General features: G+C 33.5%; 1 pseudogene across 1 annotated transcript in view; it reads right to left on the reverse strand.

Moving 5' to 3' along the window:
- LOC143227525 (serine/threonine-protein phosphatase 4 regulatory subunit 4-like) overlaps positions 1-23,939 on the reverse strand; it is a 50,641-nt pseudogene that overhangs the window by 20,667 nt on the left and 6,035 nt on the right. Inside the window, exons 3-16 of the transcript XR_013015007.1 lie at positions 14,228-14,306; positions 13,010-13,160; positions 10,582-10,655; positions 9,702-9,808; positions 8,717-8,820; positions 7,768-7,893; positions 7,067-7,189; positions 6,684-6,814; positions 5,777-5,860; positions 5,559-5,678; positions 4,563-4,640; positions 3,942-4,019; positions 3,344-3,529; positions 1,605-1,710 (exon numbers count right to left, since the gene is read on the reverse strand). The product of XR_013015007.1 is annotated as a serine/threonine-protein phosphatase 4 regulatory subunit 4-like (transcript). The remainder of the gene's footprint in view (positions 1-1,604; positions 1,711-3,343; positions 3,530-3,941; positions 4,020-4,562; positions 4,641-5,558; positions 5,679-5,776; positions 5,861-6,683; positions 6,815-7,066; positions 7,190-7,767; positions 7,894-8,716; positions 8,821-9,701; positions 9,809-10,581; positions 10,656-13,009; positions 13,161-14,227; positions 14,307-23,939) is intronic.

Raw genomic sequence — 23,939 nt, forward strand, 5'->3', positions numbered from 1 at the left:
CTAGGAGACCTTATAGTGTAGTTGGTCCAGAATAAAAAGGTAGTTTGTACTTCTCTTGTACAGTACAAGCACACTGCTAGGAGACCTTATAGTGTAGTTGGTCCAGAATAAAAAGGTAGTTTGTACTTCTCTTGTACAGTACAAGCACACTGCTAGGAGACCTTATAGTGTATTTGGTCCAGAATAAAAGGTAGTTTGTACTTCTCTTGTACAGTACAAGCACACTGCTAGGAGACCTTATAGTGTAGTTGGTCCAGAATAAAAGGTAGTTTGTACTTCTCTTGTACAGTACAAGCACACTGCTAGGAGACCTTATAGTGTAGTTGGTCCAGAATAAAAGGTAGTTTGTACTTCTCTTGTACAGTACAAGCACACTGCTAGGAGACCTTATAGTGTAGTTGGTCCAGAATAAAAAGGTAGTTTGTACTTCTCTTGTACAGTACAAGCACACTGCTAGGAGATCTTATAGTGTAGTTGGTCCAGAATAAAAAGGTAGTTTGTACTTCTCTTGTCAACCTGTGTACCTCAATTGGATTTCCATGGTCCATGGGTTGTTGCATACGAGTCCATCAGTTTGTCTTGGCATGACATCAGTTTCAAATGATTTCCAAATATTTTAATTTATGTATATTGGAAAAGATCCCCTATAAACAAATTATTACTGAGCCTGTGTAAAAACAGTTTTCTCCCTTATAGATTGTTCGGCTAATCTACAAAGATTGTCATCACAACTTGACTTGAGACTTGCAAAAACAAAATGACACGGTACCAGATCTCTGCATTGTTAAATCTTTAAAGTACAGTAATATTTATAAAACAAGTGCTTCTATTGAAATTTTTAGTTTAAAATTTGAAAAGGTAATAACAGTGGAGAATGAAATGCCATAATAAACTACAGTATGTATTAGTTAATGAAACAAAATAACGAAGCATTTGAATGGTGATACAAGCAAGAGAATTGGGTCAACAAATAAAGCTATGAAATAATTCAGGGCAACAGAATATGTGCTTAATTGGAAATAAATTTCATGCCTGTATTGTTATTTTTAAAAAAAAAAGAGAGAGAGAAAAAAATAATGAGTAATTTATTTTATAAGCACGAAGCAGAATCCATTAAAGTGACATGTTTGAGAAATTTATTGAGTCTGTTCTTCAGTGAATCCTTCAAGAAGATCTCAGTCTTAGTATCTGTGGAGAATGCTCACTGTCAAACATGATGCAAGTCTAAATACCTTCCATACAGTATATCATGGAGATGTTAATAAGTATAACGGAGGAACTGTTCATGAGATATCCAAATGATATAGAGAAAGCATTGCAAATGTAAGTTATTGGAACCTGTCCAATTAAATACATATTTCGTGTTACCTGGTCTCCGAGTTGTTTCTTTGTTCCTAATATAAATTTTCTCGAGTTGGTGGCTCACGGGTCTTACCAACAACTACCTATAACAAAATACCTCAGTAACAAAAAAATTTCATTTGTAATAAGTGTAGGTCAAACACAACAACAAAAGAAGACATTATGTTTGCTTTTAAAGTTCAAGTCAGTGCCACACTCCAAGACATCACTAAGTAAATAAAAACTTAATACTGACTAAATACCTGCTGTTAATCGATCAATGACGGACAAGCGTCGATCAAGCAATGGAATATTTCTTACCATCACCAACAAGGTGTATGCTGCAGCCAAACGACAAGGTATGGGCCTCTAATTGTTGAGAAAAGAAAAACGTATTAGTTGCAGATAAATCAGTTGAAAAAAAAACAAATTAACTGTATTTAACACTGTTTATTATACCAAGTTATGAGCAACAATAAATTAATATTCAATTAAAGACAACTTATCAGCCCTTGGAAGAATGCATTTGCAGTCTTACAATTTAATAATGAATACCAAAACCACATTTCTATTTAAAAGAGCAACTATTATATAAAATGACCATTTTGTTCAACATGACACTAACATGTGTACAATTAGAATATTTTTCACGATTATACTAATCATTGGTGGTAATGGTCAAAGTGTAAATTCTGCATCCACCTTCAAAAGAAATCTATTTTATCCAATGAATGAATTACAAAATGTTATATTTTTATTAATTACACATTACGAACACACACACACATCTTTAAATACTAAATGCAAGATCCCTGACAGCATTCTGTTTCAAAAGTAAATAAAACAAAAATTTAAAGCAACAAATATTTTATTCTTTGTTTCTCAAGTTCAAATATAATTGTGTTATAGCCCACAGAATGCAAAACTATTTTCGTGATTCACGGCAGGTGAACGTTTTTCTGACATCACGAAAGTACAAACTGCAACATTAAGTGCCCCCTAAGAGATACCATTTTAATGTATATTGACTGACTGACAGAAAAAACACTATTGCATAGTGGTGCAATGGGTTAAAACAGGTGATCTCTCAAGTCAGTGTTTGACTCTGCTTCAGGAAAACAATTTAATCAGTGTGGACCTATCATCTCTTCTTATTAGTCAACACTGTGTGGGCACTCTACATGCATCACTTTTAATCATGTTTGTTTTAATCAAAATGTTCTTAATACTAGAGAGGGTAATTGAAGTTTTTAAATCTCCATTATCAACAACTGTTGAACAATCAGAATTACAATAGTTCTTAGGTTCTGTACACAGGTCTCATTCTAAAAGTCTGCAAACTTGACAGTAACTCAATGTAAATAAAAAACGTTAACTAGAAACAGTACAGTTAAATATAAAAAGTATATTACAGCAGTATGGAGCCTGTTTAACAAAAGAGGTACAAATGTATCATAGAGATGTATATTACAGCAGTATGGAGCCTGTTTAACAAAAGAGGTACAAATGTATCATAGAGATGTATATTACAGCAGTATGGAGCCTGTTTAACAAAAGAGGTACAAATGTATCATAGAGATGTATATTACAGCAGTCTGGAGCCTGTTTAACAAAAGAGGTACAAATGTATCATAGAGATGTATATTACAGCAGTCTGGAGCCTGTTTAACAAAAGAGGTACAAATGTATCATACAGATGTATATTACAGCAGTATGGAGCCTGTTTAACAAAAGAGGTACAAATGTATCATAGAGATGTATATTACAGCAGTATGGAGCCTGTTTAACAAAAGAGGTACAAATGTATCATAGAGATGTATATTACAGCAGTATGGAGCCTGTTTAACAAAAGAGGTACAAATGTATCATAGAGATGTATATTACAGCAGTCTGGAGCCTGTTTAACAAAAGAGGTACAAATGTATCATAGAGATGTATATTACAGCAGTATGGAGCCTGTTTAACAAAAGAGGTACAAATGTATCATAGAGATGTATATTACAGCAGTCTGGAGCCTGTTTAACAAAAGAGGTACAAATGTATCATAGAGATGTCTTCCAGGAAAACATTGCACCACACACACAAGCCGAGACAGAAAGTCAGCATGAAGTCTCCAGTTGCTGGTCTGGGAAGCGGTATCTTCACACATCAACAAAGCTTCTATCAAGTTTTCCAAACTCTCCTTTTCCTTTAAGAAAAACAACAACAGAAAAAGGAAAGTTTCATCTTGTCTGATTGGTTGCTCTTTTCATGAGGTCATTACACTTTTATTCTTTGATTTCTACGATACATAAAACTATTTTAGTTTATACTTTGAAAGCTCGTTCCCTTACAACATACTGTTCTTTCCATATTAAAACAAAGTACTGTTTCAAACAAACATGACTTTTAACTAGTCTTTTAGAAAAGGAACCTAACAAAATTGATTCTATTATATCAAAAGAAATCCTGCTTAGAGATCCATCTAGAAAATTAACACAAAGCAAAATGCAATCAGCAACCAAATCCAATTCTTAATTATCATAGGCTTTTGGTTCTGATATAAAATGACATAATTCTATACACTTTCCTTTATTATTTGTAAAAAAATAAAAACATACCTTCTCATCTCTGAGTTCATTACTTGCAGTTATGACCTCCAATGTCTCTGGTAAATGAACCACAAGACCTTTAATAACCTGGGAAGAAATTGAACAGTTTGATTTATTCACGTAGTTTCAAAAATTATTTTTCAGGTTCAAGTGATTTCACAAAGAACTCCGAGAAAGAATGAATTAAACTTAGCATGCCAAAGAGAAACATAAACAAGACATTATTTAACAAGCCGAGAAAACTGAAATGAAAATCACTGCTATAAATGAATCAATAAATCCCAAAATACGACCTCTCAAAATCTTGAGAACAAAAACTAAACAAAGAGTTAGGTAATTCTTGATGATGAGAAACTCACTGGAAATAAAACTATCTCAGAATACCCATACCGGTCTGAGATACAAAGAGTAAAACAAACACTGAGAATTTAGTATATTCATTTTAACAAAACAAAACAAAACAAAACAAAAACAAAAAAAAACACACACAGAGAAAGAAATGAAATATTTCAGTAGTACTAAGAGTATTTCTATATTACAGTAGAACAATTACAGCTCATTAAGTAAACGTGTGTACCAACAACTGAAACATTATTGGTATCTAAAGCAAACAACATCAGCATTTCTCACCTCCAGTGTATCATCTGTCAACAGCTGGATTAATTCTGTCTGGATGAAACATGCTTTTGTTCCCAGCATCTTGGTAACCTATGTAAAAGTATTAAAAGGGGAGATTAGTAGATCAGAAGTTAAATAATACAAGTTAAAATTTACTGGTTCATTATTTATTAAATATTAAGTTACTTGTGTACCTCTTTTAATATTTTATATGAATAGAAATAGAATATGATTTCATAAATAACATATTCAACATTAAGCTTAATTGTTTGTATTTGAATTTCGTGCAAAGCTACTCGAGGGCTATCTGCACAAGCCTTTTCTAATTTAGCAGTGTAAGACTAGAGGGAAGGCAGCTAGTCATCACTACCCGCCCCCAACTCTTAGGCTACTCTTTTACCAACAAATAGTAGGATATGAACATCACATTATAATGCCTGCACGGCTGAAAAGGCAAGTATATTTAGTGCGACAGGGATTCAAACCTGCGACCCTCAGATTACGAGTCGAACACCTGAACCTTTCTGGCCATGCAGGGCCCATTAAGCTTAAACTTTGCTTGTTTTCAAATCATTAAAATTATATGTAATTCAGCTCTATGCATAGTGAGCCTTAAGCCTAAAAATTCACCTAAATTTAATTTATACTACAGCTTAGTAGTTACAGATAACTTTTATGAAATGGGTAATTCTTTCAGTGTAATAAATTACAGTACATGTTTAGCACATCTATAAACAATATTTAATCAGCTTATACAAAACCAAGCAATTCAGGTCCCATGATGGATCTGAAAAAATAAGTAATAATCATAGGCTGCAATAGTAGGGCAATAAGGTCAAAATACATGTATACGTATTATTTCTGCAAACGTAAAAATATTTTTATTATAAAATAAAAGTATTTAATTGCAAACATTAAGAGTAATTTCATTGTAAAATAAATCTTACACCACTTTAGATCTTCTAAAGTCTTTGGTCAACATAACTGTTTATTATTTAGTAACCTTACCTCATGAATTCCACAAGCTACAGTTCTTCTTACACTTGACGAAGGATCCGTTGTCAATGACTGAAAAGTATTGTACAACTCTCGATAGAAGTTTACAGGTTCTGCAAACAGCACCATGGCCTAAAAACACCCAACAAGTTTCAAATTGATACTTTGGTCATTAAAAGAAATTACTTGGTAGATAAACATTTCTCCAATTTTCATGAATTTATACTTACGGGGAAATTGTAAGCACAAGCAAGACGGCACTCCATATATCGGTCTGTGTCTTGATTATCAGATTGAGGCACAACATCAGGCATCTACAAATTTGATGACAGAAAATATGAAACATTAACAAACATAGTAACTTCACTAGTATATTCCTCTATTGAATTACATATAAATCGTACTGTTTTCCACATACCACAAACAAATACAATTTAGAAATAAAAGAAAATACTTACTCTCCTTCAATGATGGTAATACCTACTGTAATGCACACACACAAATAAATGAAGCTAGTAAAGTCACAAATTAAACAATGGTCATGCCCACTATACCAGAATAAGAACAAAGTCTCAGTAGAATACGTTGAAAAGGCACAACTTGAAATCCTTTATATGCATAATAAGTGAACATGCAAGTCTTTAAATCTTTGAGAACAAAAGTGAAAAATAGCAAACATAGAAGAATCATTCTTTCATTTTAATAACTTCAAAAAGTATACTTTAACATTATGTTGTAACTATGTCTAACTCAACATAAAATCCTCATTTTGATATTTCTTTTAGCGTAGAGTTACAAAAAGTTTTGAGTGTGTTAGGAATATCGTATGTAACAACCTTTCCAAATGAGCACATTATATCACAAAAACTTGTTTTTATTTATATATAAAACATTAACCAAAACTCTTGTCAGTTATAGTAACAAACAATATAATTGTTTAAATAAACCAACATATATCTGAACAATATGTAAAAAATACAAAGTATACATATCTAACACTGACATCTCACACAAATATTTGAATAATATTTAATGAAGAATATAATAATTAAATGTGAATTTTTGTTACAATTTCACATTTGACAATATGTAATTATTTTTAAATTAATTATTTAATTTAAATTAATTTAATTAATTAATTATTTTTAAAAGCTTACAGGACTTTTTGTTAGATGCTTCATTGGAAGACCTTACAGCAGGAAGACCCAATACAGCCAGCTTTCTATAATACATCAGAAACCACGTACGCTGTTCTTCTGAGAGATTGACTATAGAAATAAAAACAGTAACTCTAATAAAGATTTAAAACTGTGATCATTGAAAACAATGTGGAAGTTATATATATACTAATATGAATTAAAAATTCATACAACTATAGAACTCTGTTACCTCTCATAGCAATCTCTGGGCAAAGAGGTGCATATTATCTATGTAGATCTAAATCATGAACTCGCCAACAAATCTTCTGGGCTCAAAAAAAGGCAAAACTAAGTTAATCCATAATAAATCCAACTACTAACCAGACAATCCACAACACAGCTTCCCAAGTTCTTTGGCAACCACAGGCAAGGTGGAATCTTCCATCTTCATAAAGTTTTCACAGCACTTCTTAACCAGAGGAACAACTGTGTGAATACACGTTTCTGAAACACAAAATATATTTATTTTTAAATCATTTCTATATTTATAAAATTATTTAATTCAGTGTTACTAGTCAATATAATCAATCTTTTATTATGGTTCTATACTGCATTTGGATGGAAATAAGTCACCTGATCTAATGCTATCTAGCATACATTTCTAATTTCTACATTTAAATTATTTTTATTATAACAAATAGAGAACATACATGTAAATCAAGAAATACGGTACTCAAACATTTCAGAAACCATCCCATTTCCTCTCTTCTCACACTCCAATCACTGCTGGTCCATGAAAAGTAAACATTTTAGAAGATTCAAAAGTTAAAAGTCACTGAAAACCCAGTCCTTTGACAGTAATGTCTTGCACACATCTGTCACGTAATTAACGACAGAACATGACTGCATGTGTGGTTGTGACACTCATCGCTGCCAATAAAACCACTCATAGGTCTAGAAGAGTAACATTTGTAATAAATTGTAACGAAACCAACAAAAGTGTTCTTTATGAAACAAAAACAAAACTAATACAATACTTTTCGACTATGATAACAGCAATGTACATGTAACTAAAAACTCACCATCATCAAGCATTGGTAACATACGAACCACCGTTTCGATACCAGCTAAACGAACATAACTTTCTTCATCATTGGCTAGTTCCACTAGTTCCGGTAGAAGAGCACTTTTTGTTGCTTCGAGGCTAAATGGCATAATCAATTACATCTATGTATGAGAAAACAGATCTAATGGAACATGCAAAATTTCTTCCTGTCCAACAGATTTATCTCCAACTCAGATATTATTAAAATTATGATAATTTACTACATATAATATAAAAGGTTTTCTAACAAACTTAAGTAAAATATGGGATATTTTACACTAAGTAAAATATTTATGGCAATTCAGCTAAAATTTCGCAAATTTGACATATATCAACATCAAAGTTAAACTTAATTAAAACTGTTATAGCAGAATGTTAATGTCTTGAATCTAAATGTCAAAGAATATCAATAATAATTATATACAAAGTAGATTATCTTAAAGTTTGACAAATATGTACAAGACAGATCAAAATACAGTGGTCAGTGAAACCAGGGTTTACTTATGAAAAATATGAAACATAGTTCAAGTAATCGTGATTGTCGATTCTTTGCGATAAAAGTGACCGAGAATCTAAAATCGTAGCCTAAACTTTATATCGAAGATAGAAAAAAATTGTTCTCACCGTTAGATTTACTGTCCCAAGTTCGCAAAATTATATTAAAACTCGTACGACATAAAAATAATAATGTTTAAATCTTTTTAATGACACCTACTTTAACTGTACAGTTACTGAAAACTAAACATCTTAATTCATTGGTTTTCTAAAATAGATTTGTTACTATCGTACTGTTTCTACTTCTAAACCAAGCTATACAATTATTAAACTGTAGGATGTAAATTTAAGTCAAAATTAAATCTTTTTTAAAAGTATTTGAATTTCTTAAAACTTAATAAAATCGACAAAGTATAAAATTCAGACCCGATCCCCCCGTGCTACAGCATCTAGCTGTCGACACATGCAGCCTCTGACCTCAAAATCAACATCTTGGCAAAGTGATTGAACAACTGGTAAGATTTCTTTCCTTATGCTAGAAACAAAGAAAAAAATATATTAATAGTAAATGTTAGAAAAAAACAATGTTTCATTCCTTGTTTTATTGCTTATCAGGCTTAGTAATCAGTCATTATCAAATCATTTTGACACTTAAATATATGTTGTTGAACTAAATCACTAGTGTTTTTTAAATAAAAAACACCAAAATATTGCATTCTTAAATAAATAAATGATCTTATATCTCATATTAACTACCTGTTTTTATACTATTAATTACCAGTATGGTCCATGCAAGGCATGTAACTGAGTAATTTCCTATTTGTTTATGAATTTTATAACAGGAAAAAAAAGTAAATAAAATATTAAAAAATCAGATGAAATTGCCAGTTCTTATGTAAAATAGAAAGGGTACACCCAGCAGTAATGAGAAAGATAAATTATTTCCAATATCAACAGTACTTATATTTACATATTTGTATGTCATTCATACATTAAAAACCTAGCAACCAACAACAATGTGGTCTCACAAAGAAACTGAGTACATGTTATACTCAGAAAAGTGTTTTTTTAAATCTGATGGAATCTCATCAGTAACTATGTTAAATAAACTAATAAAAGTTAGTAATTTTGTAAAAAATATGCAAGCTGTATTTTGTAAATCTTAAGTTTTTTGTAGTTTAAAATGTTTTAATTTCTACTCTAAATACCTCACTCAAGTATACTATATAACACAGCAAAACTACATTCAAATTTTGATCTGTTCATAATTTACATTTCATAAAAGTAAGACAAAATATGAACTTGAATAACTTGTAGCTAGTTGCTATCTTACAAAATACCTAAAGTTTTCCGATCACACTTTTAGTAAGAAGATATTACACAAATGTAATACTTCATGAGACAAAAAATACTTACATGTAAGGATCAAACTTGGTAGAAATTTTACCAACCATCTTGCAGCACAGAAGCCGGGAAGAAACAGGTTGGGAGAGTTGACCCTTATTGACAGCAAGTGTTAAAAGCTGTTAAATAAAATAAACATATCTTACCAATAGGAACTTCCATGGAAGAGAATTTAACTTTCTACTATACTTTTAGGAATTTCATAAAACAAACTACGGAGCTTTAGCACATTTATGTTTTTGTTGTCAGCACAGTAGGGTAAAAGTAATAACCTGGAATTTCAAATTGTGTGCAGCTCTACCTTCTCATTAAAAAAAAAATGGAGTGTTACCAATACATCAATTCTTTTATATGTTAGTAGCATATCACATGTCAGGAGAAAATAGTCTTAACAAATTTATATGTTAGTAGCATATCACATGTCAGGAGAAAATAGTCTTAACAAATTTATATGTTAGTAGCATATCACATGTCAGGAGAAAATAGTCTTAACAAATTTATATGTTAGTAGCATATCACATGTCAGGAGAAAATAGTCTTAACAAATTTTTATGTTAATAACATATCATGTCAGGAAAAAATAGTCTTAAATAACAAATTTTTATGTTAATAGCATATCACGTCAGGAAAAAATAGTCTTAAATAACAAATTTTTCTTCTCTGTGTTTAATGAAAATCAACTCTACCAAGAGTTCAACATTCAGAGATAAACAACACCTTCATTATAATTAATATTTGAAATGTCCTTAACAATGGTCTAAGATTCACTAAATTCCATACCAAAGACAAGTTTTGTTATCTTTAGAAAATGTGCGACTATTATATTTTATACACCAAGATCTGATAATCATGTTTTAAAAGTACTCAAAATGAACATGAAAAGATAACTTACATCTCTTTTGATAATTTCTTTTGGGAGTAAGTCGATTACGTCAAGAAGAGTTTCCATCCAAGCACTGGCAACCACTAGATACAAAACAAAACTAAAATCTTAACATTTCTTCACTTACAGTTTTATCCATATAAAAGCCAGCAAGTCTCATGAGATACTTGATTTCTCAAAATAGGAGGAGTCATATAAGCTAAGATACATTTATAGACACAGAATAATTTGATTAACATCTGCTCATTACTATTTTAGTGATATGGGTACAATGAGGATGTGAAACCTTACAAGTGTAGTGAATGTTTGTATAATAAGCCTAAAGTATAAATGTAATGTGGGATCACCTTGTCTAGAGCTGAGTGTATCTAATGTGGGATCACCTTGTCTAGAGCTGAGTGTATCTAATGTGGGATCACCTTGTCTAGAGCTGAGTGTATCTAATGTGGGATCACCTTGTCTAGAGCTGAGTGTATCTAATGTGGGATCACCTTGTCTAGAGCTGAGTGTATCTAATGTGGGATCACCTTGTCTAGAGCTGAGTGTATCTAATGTGGAATCACCTTGTCTAGAGCTGAGTGTATCAAGTTTATCATGAACGTCAAAAGAAATTCACTTTTGAAGTTAAGTCTTCACATATTTGAAGACTTTTAATTCTTTTCTGAATTAAGTTATTTTCTGTTTATAACACTAACATCTAAAAGAAAAAAAACAAAAAACTATTTAATCAACCAAGACTTAAGTTAAGAAATCAAATATTTTTCAGTTTTGTTGACTGTACATTTCATTTTATACTTCCAGTACATAGACTAACAGCTATGTTATGTTATATTTTTTTGCTAAGTAAAATAATACAAATGGCCATTGTTGCAATGCAATGTCACCAAAACACTGGTTTTTCTATGCATCAGAAATTATTAATTAAGTGATTTTTACACACCCTACAGTATTTCCTGTACACTAAGTTAAAAAATAACTTGTTCCATGAGGTACAAACTTTCCATTGAAATTGGGTCATATTTTGTTATGCTTAAAATGTTTACAACCATTGACTACAGATTTCTCTAGAACAACCATAACATGAATCTTAGATCATTATAGAACCAATGAAAAATACACTTCTAGTATATAAATGGTTAACAGGCCTCATGACACATTATTTCTGGACAGTATTTGTTTCTGCATGAACTCTGACATTATATTTTCTTTTCATAGTATTTATTCATTAAAATATCATCAAGTTTGTGTATATGACCCAAAGATATTCTGCTATATTTGTGGTAAATTTTTTGTGTGATTTATAAATACCAGCATGAGAGAGAGAGAGAGAAAAAAAAAAGTATTTTCAAAATTTGTGTACTAGAATTATGGAAATCTGTTATTAAAACCAAAACAACTTTTATGAAGTTTTAAACTTTCAGGCCTATTGTAATTATTCAATTAATACACCACAAATTTATTTTATGAAATATATTAATTTTGATTGACTCAAAGGAATTTACCAACATTTGACTGCCTTGAGTACACTTTTCTACCTCTTTGTTGGTCAAGCATGATTTCACAAAATTTACTGATTTCTGTTAGCAACAATATGTGAGGATTGGGTATACTGAAGGGTGGGGATGACAGTACTTGGCCCCTCTTTCTGACAAGCTATTATGAAATAATATCATGCATTGCATCAACAAAAAGTGACACATTTTCAATTTTATAATGCACTTGGACACTTAAAAAAAGTTTGTTATCACAATTAGTAATTTTGAGTACCGCAGAAGTATAACATACCTCACCTACAGTTTAAAATGAAAATGGTAAACATAAGCCTAATTACTCATTAAAAACTCATTTCACAAAACCAAGTTCATTAAGCTTTGCTTTATTATAAATTAATATTTTAATTAACCAAACACAGATGGTAGACATCCAGTCAGTGGCCTAGATATTAATATAACAGGGAATGGGGGAGTTACATAGATAAGGTTTGTTTGATTTGTTTTGAATTTCGTGCAATGCTACACATGGGCTATCTGTACTAGCCGTCCTTAATTTAGCAGTGTAAGACTAGAGGGAAAGCAGCCAGTTATCACCACCTGCTGCTGGCTGAAAGGATGAGCATGGTTGGTGTGACGAGGATTCAAACCTATAACCCTCGGATTATGAATAAAGTGCCTTAACCACCTGGCCATGCCAGGCCTAGGTAGGTAAGAAGAGATGAATAAAACTACTTCATGTCAAATATGTTATTCACAATATAAAATTTAATATTGCCATATTTGATACTAGCATTAATTATAACCAAAATTTAAAACAATTATTCCCGTGTCTGCATTAAATATTCACATACATATGGTGTCTATCATACGCCAACTTGACCATCCGAGACAAAAGACATTGAACATTGTACAAAAAAATTTCAGATTATAATAAAGATCCTTACCAGGATCTCTGCTCTCAACAAATGACAGAATTCCTTGCAGGAATGTTTGTGTAAATGTATTAGAAGGAACAAACTCTTGACTGAATAAAGATAGGAAAGGTGTTCCATCACCAAGTCTGTCTTCATGTGGGGGTGATAAAACCACTTCAGCCTACAAAAACATTACAACTTCTAACACATTTTCAGTTTAACAGATCTAAAATGATAAAAATTTCAGCATTTAAATAACATTTACAAACTGATAAGAAACATAATATCTTAATCAGTATATGCCTTTTGTACTTGGACTTTAGGATAATATCCTTTACATTTTAAATTAATAATCAGTGATGTCGAGAAAACCCACTTGTAGAGAAATATATATGTAAAAGCGGCTCGTTTGGGTTGAGAAAATATTTTACGCAGAGGAGCGAACAACGTTTCAACCTTCTTCAGTCATCATCAGGTTCACAAAGAAAGTACACCTCTATACCTATATTAAAAATAAAAATAAATAATATAAAATTATATATTCAAACATCTAGCATGCCCTCTACATTCCGACATTCAATTGCACAACCCCTTTCAAACATGTGGTCAGCTTCCGGTCAGTTACCTCTTTCTTTCTTTGTGAACTTGATGATGACTGAAGAAAGTCGAAACGTTGTTCGCTCCTCTACGCAAAATATTTTCTTGACCCAAACGAGCCGTTTTACATATATATTTTAAATTAAGTTTTATATCTCAAAGCATTTAGCACAAGCACTGCAACTACATTCTCATTAACCCTACAATTATAAAAAACTTTTCATTACTACCTAAACATTCACATCCAGTTAAATAACAAACAATACAAGAATCATGAAATAAATAATCTATCCTTTAATTCTTATTATATTTAAAATATTAATACAATTATTAAGAGTAACTTCTTTTGTAACAATATAATTCTGGAATACAAATATCTATCGTTTCATGTGGGATAATAATTCAACTTATTTTTTTTAAATCATAAAACTAGGCTTCTAAAATACAGTTTCTTTCACACAAACTATTTTCTAATATTAACAAACCATTTATTACTTTCACAAATATTAAATTTTATTTTATGTCACTGTTAAGTGCACATCTCAGTATCTGGAGAACATTTAAATACTTTGACCTTAATTTTGAGCCTGTAAAAAGAATATATTACGTGATATATATTAAGCTATATAATAGCTTAAATTATGGATTCACCTGAGCATTTGGATTATTATGGATCTCATCAATTTCTTTCACTTCTAAATTTTTCAGTCTCTGCTCTACTTGGTCAGGACTGTATATATAAAAATAGATGAAGTACATTAGATAAAGAAGTACATCACATAAAGAAGTACATTACTTATTCTTGGGGTTACAGGCAAAACTGGATGGTAAAGAATGAAACTTAGCAGTCTAGTGTTATATTTTCTACAGATATAAAAACATGGAAAAAGAAATACTGCACACCTGAACATCATAAATTAGTAACAACCAATAGCTTTTTACTAGAAGTAATAAGCACATCTTACAAAGATCTTCCTACCATTAGCAAAAACCTTCACCATGACCCCAGCTCTCAGCACAACTTACCATCTGTAACTAATCATTCTGAACTAAAATCTATTTTGATGACATACTGACAACTGATTAACTTCAAACATGTTCTTATTTACACAAGGAGTTTAACTCTGTTAATTAACTTCTTAAAAAGGTTCAAGTTTCAATTTGTCATCCTAGGAACTGGAAATCAATAAAACAAAGTACAAGTACAGAATATTGCACAGAGCACAATAAAAGAATTTCTCCAATATTTACTTATTCTGCTAATTCATGAAACAAATAAAATGAAAAACAAAAATTCTTTACACAAATCTAGTACATTAAATATTAGAAAATGTTAATAGGGCCCATATGACAAATTCCAAGTTATTATTTACACACGTTTATAATTACAGAACACTTCATATCAGTAACTGTTTACAACCTCTGCAACTGTACAGGAATATTATACTATAAGCAAAAAATAGCTGTTTCTATCTTCTTAGAATATGTTCAATAACTGGTTTCATTTGTTAATCTTTCAAGTGAAGTTTTAATAAATTATTTAAAAATACATAAATGGTCCCTTAGCATCTTTAGTTAACAAAACCAATAATCTGACAGATTACATAGTATTTGTACATCAGGACCAGCCAGCCAAATTCAAGAAAGTTTGGCTGTCATAATAAACAATCCTAGATTCCTCAACTGTTGTTTATCAACATTAAGCCTTTGATTTCTTTAAGAGTTTGGCGAGTTACTGAGAAACAAATAAAACTCCTTAAGAACTTAGTTATTAAGAACAATAACTCATATTCTTATGTGCTTGGTTTGCTTACTAAAATTAATTAGATTTCAAATTAATTAAGTATTTCTTGCAAGTACTTGTTTCCAAATGGTTGTGGTTAGCACAACATCTTTATTTTTCGTATGAAACAGACACACGAAACAAAAAGTGTTTGATAACACTGTTAGCTATCAAACACTTAACTATAATAGTGAAACATGATCTTAGGAAAAACAGTCTAATATTGCAAAAGAAAATCTAGTCTACAGAGTAGGCTTATAATGTTAACTGTGTTGTCATTGAAATGTACAGATTAAACCTACTGATTTAGATAAAAACATCTCACAGTTCCTTGATAAGGTAATTACATTAAACAAAACAACACTGTACTATACTAAGAAACAAAATACAGTTGTTCACAGAGATCTGTTACTGTGCAACATACCCCTCACGCAAACAGTTGTTCACAGAGATCTGTTACCGTGCAACATACCCCGCACGCATACAGTTGTTGTTCACAGAGATCTGTTACCGTGCAACATACCCCGCACGCATACAGTTGTTGTTCACAGAGATCTGTTACCGTGCAACATACCCCGCACGCATACAGTTGTTGTTCACAGAGATCTGTTACCGTGCAACATACCCGCGACGCATACAGTTGTTGTTCACAGAGATCTGTTACCGTGCAACATACCCTGCATGCATACAGTTGTTCACAGAGATCTGTTACCGTGCAACATACCCTGCATGCATACAGTTGTTCACAGAGATCTGTTACCGTGCAACATACCCCGCACGCATACAGTTGTTCACAGAGATCTGTTACCGTGCAACATACCCCGCACGCATACAGTTGTTCACAGAGATCTGTTACCGTGCAACATACCCCTGCGACGCATACAGTTGTTCACAGAGATCTGTTACCGCAGCAACATACCCCGCGACGCATACAGTTGTTCACAGAGATCTGTTACCGTGCAACATACCCCGCACGCATACAGTTGTTCACAGAGATCTGTTACCGTGCAACATACCCCGCACGCATACAGTTGTTCACAGAGATCTGTTACCGTGCAACATACCCCGCACGCATACAGTTGTTCACAGAGATCTGTTACCGTGCAACATACCCCGCACGCATACAGTTGTTCACAGAGATCTGTTACCGTGCAACATACCCCGCACGCATACAGTTGTTCACAGAGATCTGTTACTGTGCAACATACCCTGCACGCATACAGTTGTTCACAGAGATTTGTAGCTGATCATGGGTAAAGACACTATATTTATGGAGTTTAGTCTACACATTATAAACTTTTATGAACATTTTTTGTTGTTCGCCTAAAAATCTATGCAACAAGAAAATTCTCTTTTCACCTAAGATTTCTCCCTGTAGGTGAATACAATATATGGATTGAGCTAGAGTCAGAGCACTAATGGTACATAGTGCACAAACTATAAATACAGCTCTTTCCAGAGATTTATAAGATAAGAGTCAGAAACACACTGCATTATTCAGTTTTTCTTAGAGAACAGTAAGTATGTACTGTAAATACATCAATACACTTATTTTCAGGAACTTATTGTGTCATATACACTGTATACATAAAGTAGATGTGTACTACCCATCTGTATACATTCAAATCTACAAGTGTGCAAGAAACACCAGGTGGCTAGCTCATATTACATCACTGAAAGATCTGGCAAAGTACACGTCAGACTGAAAAGTTTTGGTCGGGTACTTGGTCCAGTTGCGAGTTTGTGCAAGCATCTGTATATAAAATTAAGAGAACATATATTAAAACTGTAGTAACTGAACTAAAGTTGACAAGAAATAAAAATTTGTCACCATTAAAGATAACAAAGTGAATAATGTTCAATGTGGTAACAAAATTTGTCACCTGATTCAGGAAAATGTTTGAACTATATGATTTAAAAATTACAATTATGATAAATCAAACACCACTTCTATTCTGGCGTAAAACACAAAGAATTAGACGGGTTCTAAACACTTACCGGATACCCTTCATCTATAGTGACAAACTAGAAATATTTTGCATACATAATTACAAATTAAACATGCACTGATGGGAAATTAAAACCTGCCACTGAACAATTTCTCACCAACTTACTGGCACAAATACATTATTATTTAAAAGGTGGCTAATTTATAAATTAACTTAGAAGAGAGTTTCTCTAAGAACTTACTCCATGTACTGGCTGGGTCTTTACAACCTCTGTGGTTCCCTGAGACCCACAGGTGTACAGTCAGTCATGTGCTAGTTAACTAATACAGTCTTACATCCATTTATAGCAGCTTTCTTTATAAATACAGTCAATAAAACCTCGTTGCATGCATGAACGTGGTCATCAAGCTAGACAATCCGGTTAAACTTGGCATGGGATAATTTCACTAGCATACAAGAGAGTTCGTCATCGTGTTGTTATTGGTAGTTCACGCGAGCAAGGCTGCGTAGCATCCGCGAAATCACACATACGTCTACAAGAACCGCTTCAGTGCCCTAAACACGCTTTAAGTGCATTTCCTTAGCGAAACGCAAGTTTCCAGCCAACAGAGGGAGTAGGGAGGATGCCCAACACCCGACAAAACGAGATACAAGTACCCTAGCACGTGCCACTTCTCATAGATAACCAAGAGTTGGATAGAGCGGTTTATCCAACCCTTCCACGACCCATTTCCCAACCCTTCTTCGAAGGGAATCTGTGTGTAAATCCACGTATGTAGACAGTTTCTAAACATACCTGTGGCCCGTCCCCAACATACATGAACCAGTTATTGCTGTGTAGCAGTTGGCACAAGTCCAAACCGACTGCAGCCATGTTTTAGTGCCTACTCGATGTTTGAGAAGAAAACAAAACGAACAACAAATTAATTTCTGTCCCGTGTAACAACAAAAGCTGTCAACACAACCACCGTCTCATTTATGCAAACGTGTAACAACTTTAAATAGAGCTACACTAGCTTTCTATAACATAGGCAATTATCTCAACTAAATATACGTATTATTATTATTATTATAACTTAATACACGCTAACTGATCCATTTAAACTAATGAAGTTAAATACACGAAGTTATTTTCAGTATGTAGATATGTAATAGTATAACAAAATTTTAAATTGACCATTTTTGTTTATTTTGCTTTAATTTTACTTTCTCAGCCCTCACAAAATTATATCTGTCCTGAAATTTTCCTAAAATATTGATTTTAACGACATATTTTAACATGTGCTACATGTGTCAATAGTCCAATGCTCTGTTGAACCATGTATGCACTATACACGCAAGCGCGCACGCAAGTTATTTATTTGGTGTTAAGCGCAAAGCTAAACAATGAGTTACATGCGCAGGTATCCACCGTGAGGCATCGAACCCAGAATTTTAGCGATATTAAACTTACCGCTTAGTAAGAAAGGGGGTAGTTCATCAAAATTCAACTAACTCAAACCATACGTTAAGGTAATCTTCACACAAGTTACCCGAACAGTTCTGTGTTAAACCTCACCATGAAATAAAAGTCGAAATCAGAGACTGTCACCCTAAAATGAAAACCAGTAACAATACGTGAAACTCTGGTCCTCACTTCTTATTGGTGAAAAGTCTCTGTATATACAATGAAGAAACAATAAATCCTCACTAAACGGTACACGTGTGCACACTAATACACGTTAATCCGTTATTACAACGGAACACACAAACTTTGGATAACGCAGTAATTCGTCTGCATCCATAAGAGATCATTACCCTAAAACGTGTCATTAAAAGTTACACCGAACATATTTGCATATTTAAATACGATACGAACAGCGAGTTTTAAGATTAAACTGTTTTAAAAGTGTACTGCAATTTTACTTTTCTTAAGTTTGTGTGTATGTTACACATACGAGGAGTTACGTGTGTTCACGTTGCTGTTAAGATTAACGTACTACACCGGCAATATTGAAACACACACGTCGTCAAAATGACCCAAGAAGTGCCCTGACCTAAACTTTGCCATATAAAGGTAAAAGCTTAGAAATGTATAGATTCAAACTACTTGGTAACCTGCCACCAGGTACACATACAGATGATGAAATGTTATGTTAGTGCTGTCTCTATCCAAAGTAAATAACCGTGGTGATTCTTTACAATGTATAGTAACACAGCACCTGTAGCCAGTGTACATATAAATGGTGGATTTGTTACATTTGTTTGTTTGTTTTTCACTTCGTGCAAAGCTACGCGAGGGCTATCTGCGCTAGCCGTCCCTAATTTAACAGCGTAAGACTGTAGGGAAAGCAGCTAGTCATCACCGCTCACCGCCAACTCTTGGGCTACTCTTTTACCAACCAATAGTGGGATTGATCGTAACCTTATGTCGCCCCTGCAGTTGAAAGAACGAGCATGTTTGGTGTGACGAGGATTTGAACTCGCGACAGGTGGTGTATATCTATATAATTAACACAAAGAACCATAGTGATGACAATAAACCTACCCGACGTATTTATTATAAGTAATTGTCTGTACATAGACGAACTACAGTAATGCTACGTTGAGTTATATGGCGTTCTTATAGATATACTAAATATAAAATACTTGTTGGAGTTTTTCATAATCCAGGCAAGAATTAACGAACCTGTCACAAACCGTTCAACATTAGATGAACTTCATTTTTTAACAGGTATATGTTAGGCCTTCCCTCTGAACCGAAAATAATGCTAATACCGTAAAAGTCTTATTTCCTGAACGTTTCCGATAACCGGCCGAAATAAATAGAGGGCGTCCCTATAATTTCGCGCAAAGCTACTCGAGAACTATCTGCGCTAGCCATCCCTAATTTAGCAGTGTAAGACTAGAGGGAAGGCAGCTAGTATCACCACCCACCGCCAACTCTTGGGATACTCTTTTACCAACGAAAAGTGGGATTAACCGTCACTTATAACGCCCCCACGGCTGAAAGGGCAAGCAAGTTTGGCGCGACGGGGTATGCAAACCGCGACCATCAGATTACAAGTCGCACGCCTTAACCCACCTGACCTTCGCCACCAGATTGTAACATAATTTCATTAACTTTAAATCTTGTCCGTTTACCCATTAATCGGTAGCCCAGTTAAATTTAACTTCACAAGTGGGGCAAAGAGAAGGTCTCTTGTCAGCGCCCTCTATTGTTTTGCATCTCTTCTTGAGATGCTAAATGTTAAACCTGCCATGATTTTTATTTATTCAATTCTTTAACAAACCATACTCAACTCACGCCCGTTGAGACCACAGACGCTTCAGTCTCAAAAGACGTCAACATTACGTTCAGTAAGAAGACACAAACCACGTTCGCAAAAAGACACCAATCGTCCCAGACAGAAATAGAACGGCTCATCGATACAGATAGAATCGATCACTGTTTTATATCCATGAACGGTCTATCTGTATCCTCCTAGTGCATTAGACTGGTCTTATGATCTATTGTTGCTCTAATTCATATGTTTTGTTGTTTTGTGTGTGAGCACCCTGATCGTGAAAGTGGGTTTTCGGGTACTCTCGTCCCCCCCCAGCAAATTCTGAGGCTTTTGGATTTACGGATCCCTACCCTCTTGTATTTTTTTTGGGGTGGTGGTGGAAATATTTAACCTCACGCAGACCACCAACGGACCTTTGGCACCAGCCTGCAGCATAAACTGGTATATTTAAAACTTTTTCGGTTTACCTATTAATCACTAGCTCAGCAAAATTTAACTTCATGAGTAGGGCGAAGAGAAGGTCCCTTCTGAGCGCCCTCTATTATTTTACGTTTCTTTCTGAGGCGCAAAGTGTTAACTTTGAATAACTGCCATGAATCTGATGCGAATCTTTCCAGTCCTGATGACACAGCACGTAGCACTATATATACCTTCTGTGTTTAGTGCTCCATCGAATGCGCGATATTGACAATATACAAATGAAAAAATATTCATTTTAAACTCAAAAGTTTCATATATTAATGAAATATTAACATAAACGCGTCTTTCTTATTTATTACGGCTAACAAAAGAGCTAAATACTTTTCTAACCTACATAATGTACCACATTGCTGTTTGTTTTTTGAATTTCGCCAAAGCAACGCGAGGGCTATCCGCGTTAGCCGTCCCTCAATTAGCAGTAACAGACTAGAGGGAAAAAGCAGCTAGTTATTATTGTAATGCCCCCACGGCAGAAAGGGCGAGTATGTTTGGTACGACGGGGATTCGAACCCGCGACCCTCAGATTAAGAGTCGAGTGCCTTAACCAACTGGACATGCCAGCTTTATATGCCACATTCCATAAATCTGAAGCGATAGATGCAAAGCAGCTGTTTGATATCAAGCATCGTCAATCCCCCTGGATCACTATAATCGAACAGTGGGATTTGAAAAATCATTCCCGTAAATTACGCAAGATCCAAACCACAAACCTCAGATCCACAGTTCGATACGCCAACAACTGGACGTGATATAACGTATTCCACCTTTATATAATGAGTACCTTAACTGAAAAAACTTCTGTATAGAGACTCCGTATAAAACTGATGTACGCCGAACGCAAAGAGCATTGTATACACCCAAGTTACAGAGGATGTACGTTGAACTCTATCGATGTAATGTAGACCTTAACAGCATTGCGGAGATAAACGATTTGCGTCGAACAGTTACTAATCCAAAACCACATTTGAGGAGTTTCACACAAGTCACTTTACTGGTAAAAACGTCATACATAAATAATGAATTTAAAAAATCCCATAACTCGAGCGCTTTCAAAAGGTGGGCATTTCATCTTCAGGAGCAAACCAGTCCACTTCCGAAATCGCTCGGGTTATTGTTTTATTATTATTATTAATTTCTATCAAGACTTCTTGAACATACGTGTTTTTCTAATATCATGAACACATCATTAGTACGAAACTACAACAACAAAGATTACACTGACATAAGGTCAAGGTAAGAATCTGTTATGATACAATGTAAAGAGTATATAATAACAAAATCACTAGTATAAAACTGAAACGAAGAGATTCTATAAACAAACAAGCCAGCGATGGTAAATCATCACAGAAGTTTTACAGTCAAAGACGGAGGTTGCTAATGAGGTACTTAGCACGATAGAACTGTTAGGTAAAAAACGTAACTAAAAAAACGTTAAAAACTCAGTATTTGTATAACAAACCCTAAACAAATTTATATGATCACATTTATTGCAAGTCAATTGGGTCAAATACTTTTTTTGCACGTGGAAAAAAACAGTAAACGTATATTTAAAAGTAAATAAAATTCCAAAGAAATTCCGCCATTTACAAAAACTTTGAAGAAAAACATGACTCTCGTGCTTCACCAGAAAGAACCAGGAGAATAAAAAAAACGCATGTAAGCCTCACGTGCTAGGAGGAAGTGATTAATCTTCCCTCTCAGTCTCGCGCACAGCTGCGCTGTGTGTGTGAGCCACACACTTCAACACTTAAATATATAAATATACATAAAACAGAAGGTTTGCTGATAGACCATATTTTTGTTCAGTTAAATAGCGTAAGATCGTAGTAGAAATAAGAACATCGATGACAAATATTTTAAACTTTACGTATATACAGGCCAAACTTTTTTATAAGCTAAATGCACCTATTTAGGGCTACCGGTGAGAGGTCGAGTTCAAATATATACGACTCCTGTATATTTTTTCTGAACTATTATTACAAACAGCTAGTTTATTCGTCTGATATTTTACACCCCTTGTTTTAAATCACGTGCATCAAGTTGTAAAATATTTTTAAAATAGGTTTCTCTTTAACAAACGTTTTTCTCTTAACTTTAGTTTTGATTTTTTATTGCACTATAATTGTTCATAACATGCAAATGAATAAAGGCTCTCACAAAATGTCCGAGTGGTTGTTTGTTACAATGTAAGAATAAATAATCGATTCTACTTATAATTTCTCTAAACCAAGCAATTAATAGGTCACACAACTTGTCGATTCATACATTTTCAACATTCTGGACTATATCACTTATGTTCGTGATTGTTAAACACATAGCATAAAAACATTGGCAGATCAAATTAAGGTAATTGTTTGTCTTTAGGCTTAAAACTACACCATATGCAAACTACGCTATGCCTAACAAGGAATTTCGAACCCCTATCTTAACGTTATAAGTCCTTACGCTTGCCGCTGAGCCATCAAATTGTGTGTGTGTGTTCTGAAGGCAAAGCCACACAGGGCTATCTGCTGAGTCCACTGAGGGTAATCGAACCCTTATATTAGCGTTGTAAATCTATAGACTTACCGCTGAACCAGCGGGTGACCGATTAGATGAAGGAAGGGAGGATCTATCTTCATTAGATAAAATCTGGTATATATTAACACATTGCTTGTGCCACAGCAAATTCGGCCATATAACTTGTCAGAATACATTAATTAAAACTAGTGCCAGTGTGAACTACCAGAGACACTAAATGTTAGTACATGTGATAGCATACTTTATCTATTAACATTTTTCTTAACCCGTATATTTTCAAAATGTCAGAGCAAGTTCTGGGCTTTATAACTTTTATTTCACAGGAATCGGTACGCAATTTAGGACACGGTTGATAATATTACAGT

The sequence above is a fragment of the Tachypleus tridentatus genome, chromosome 9 (assembly GCF_004210375.1).
Source record: "Tachypleus tridentatus isolate NWPU-2018 chromosome 9, ASM421037v1, whole genome shotgun sequence".
NCBI classification, from domain to species: Eukaryota; Metazoa; Arthropoda; class Merostomata; order Xiphosura; family Limulidae; genus Tachypleus; species Tachypleus tridentatus.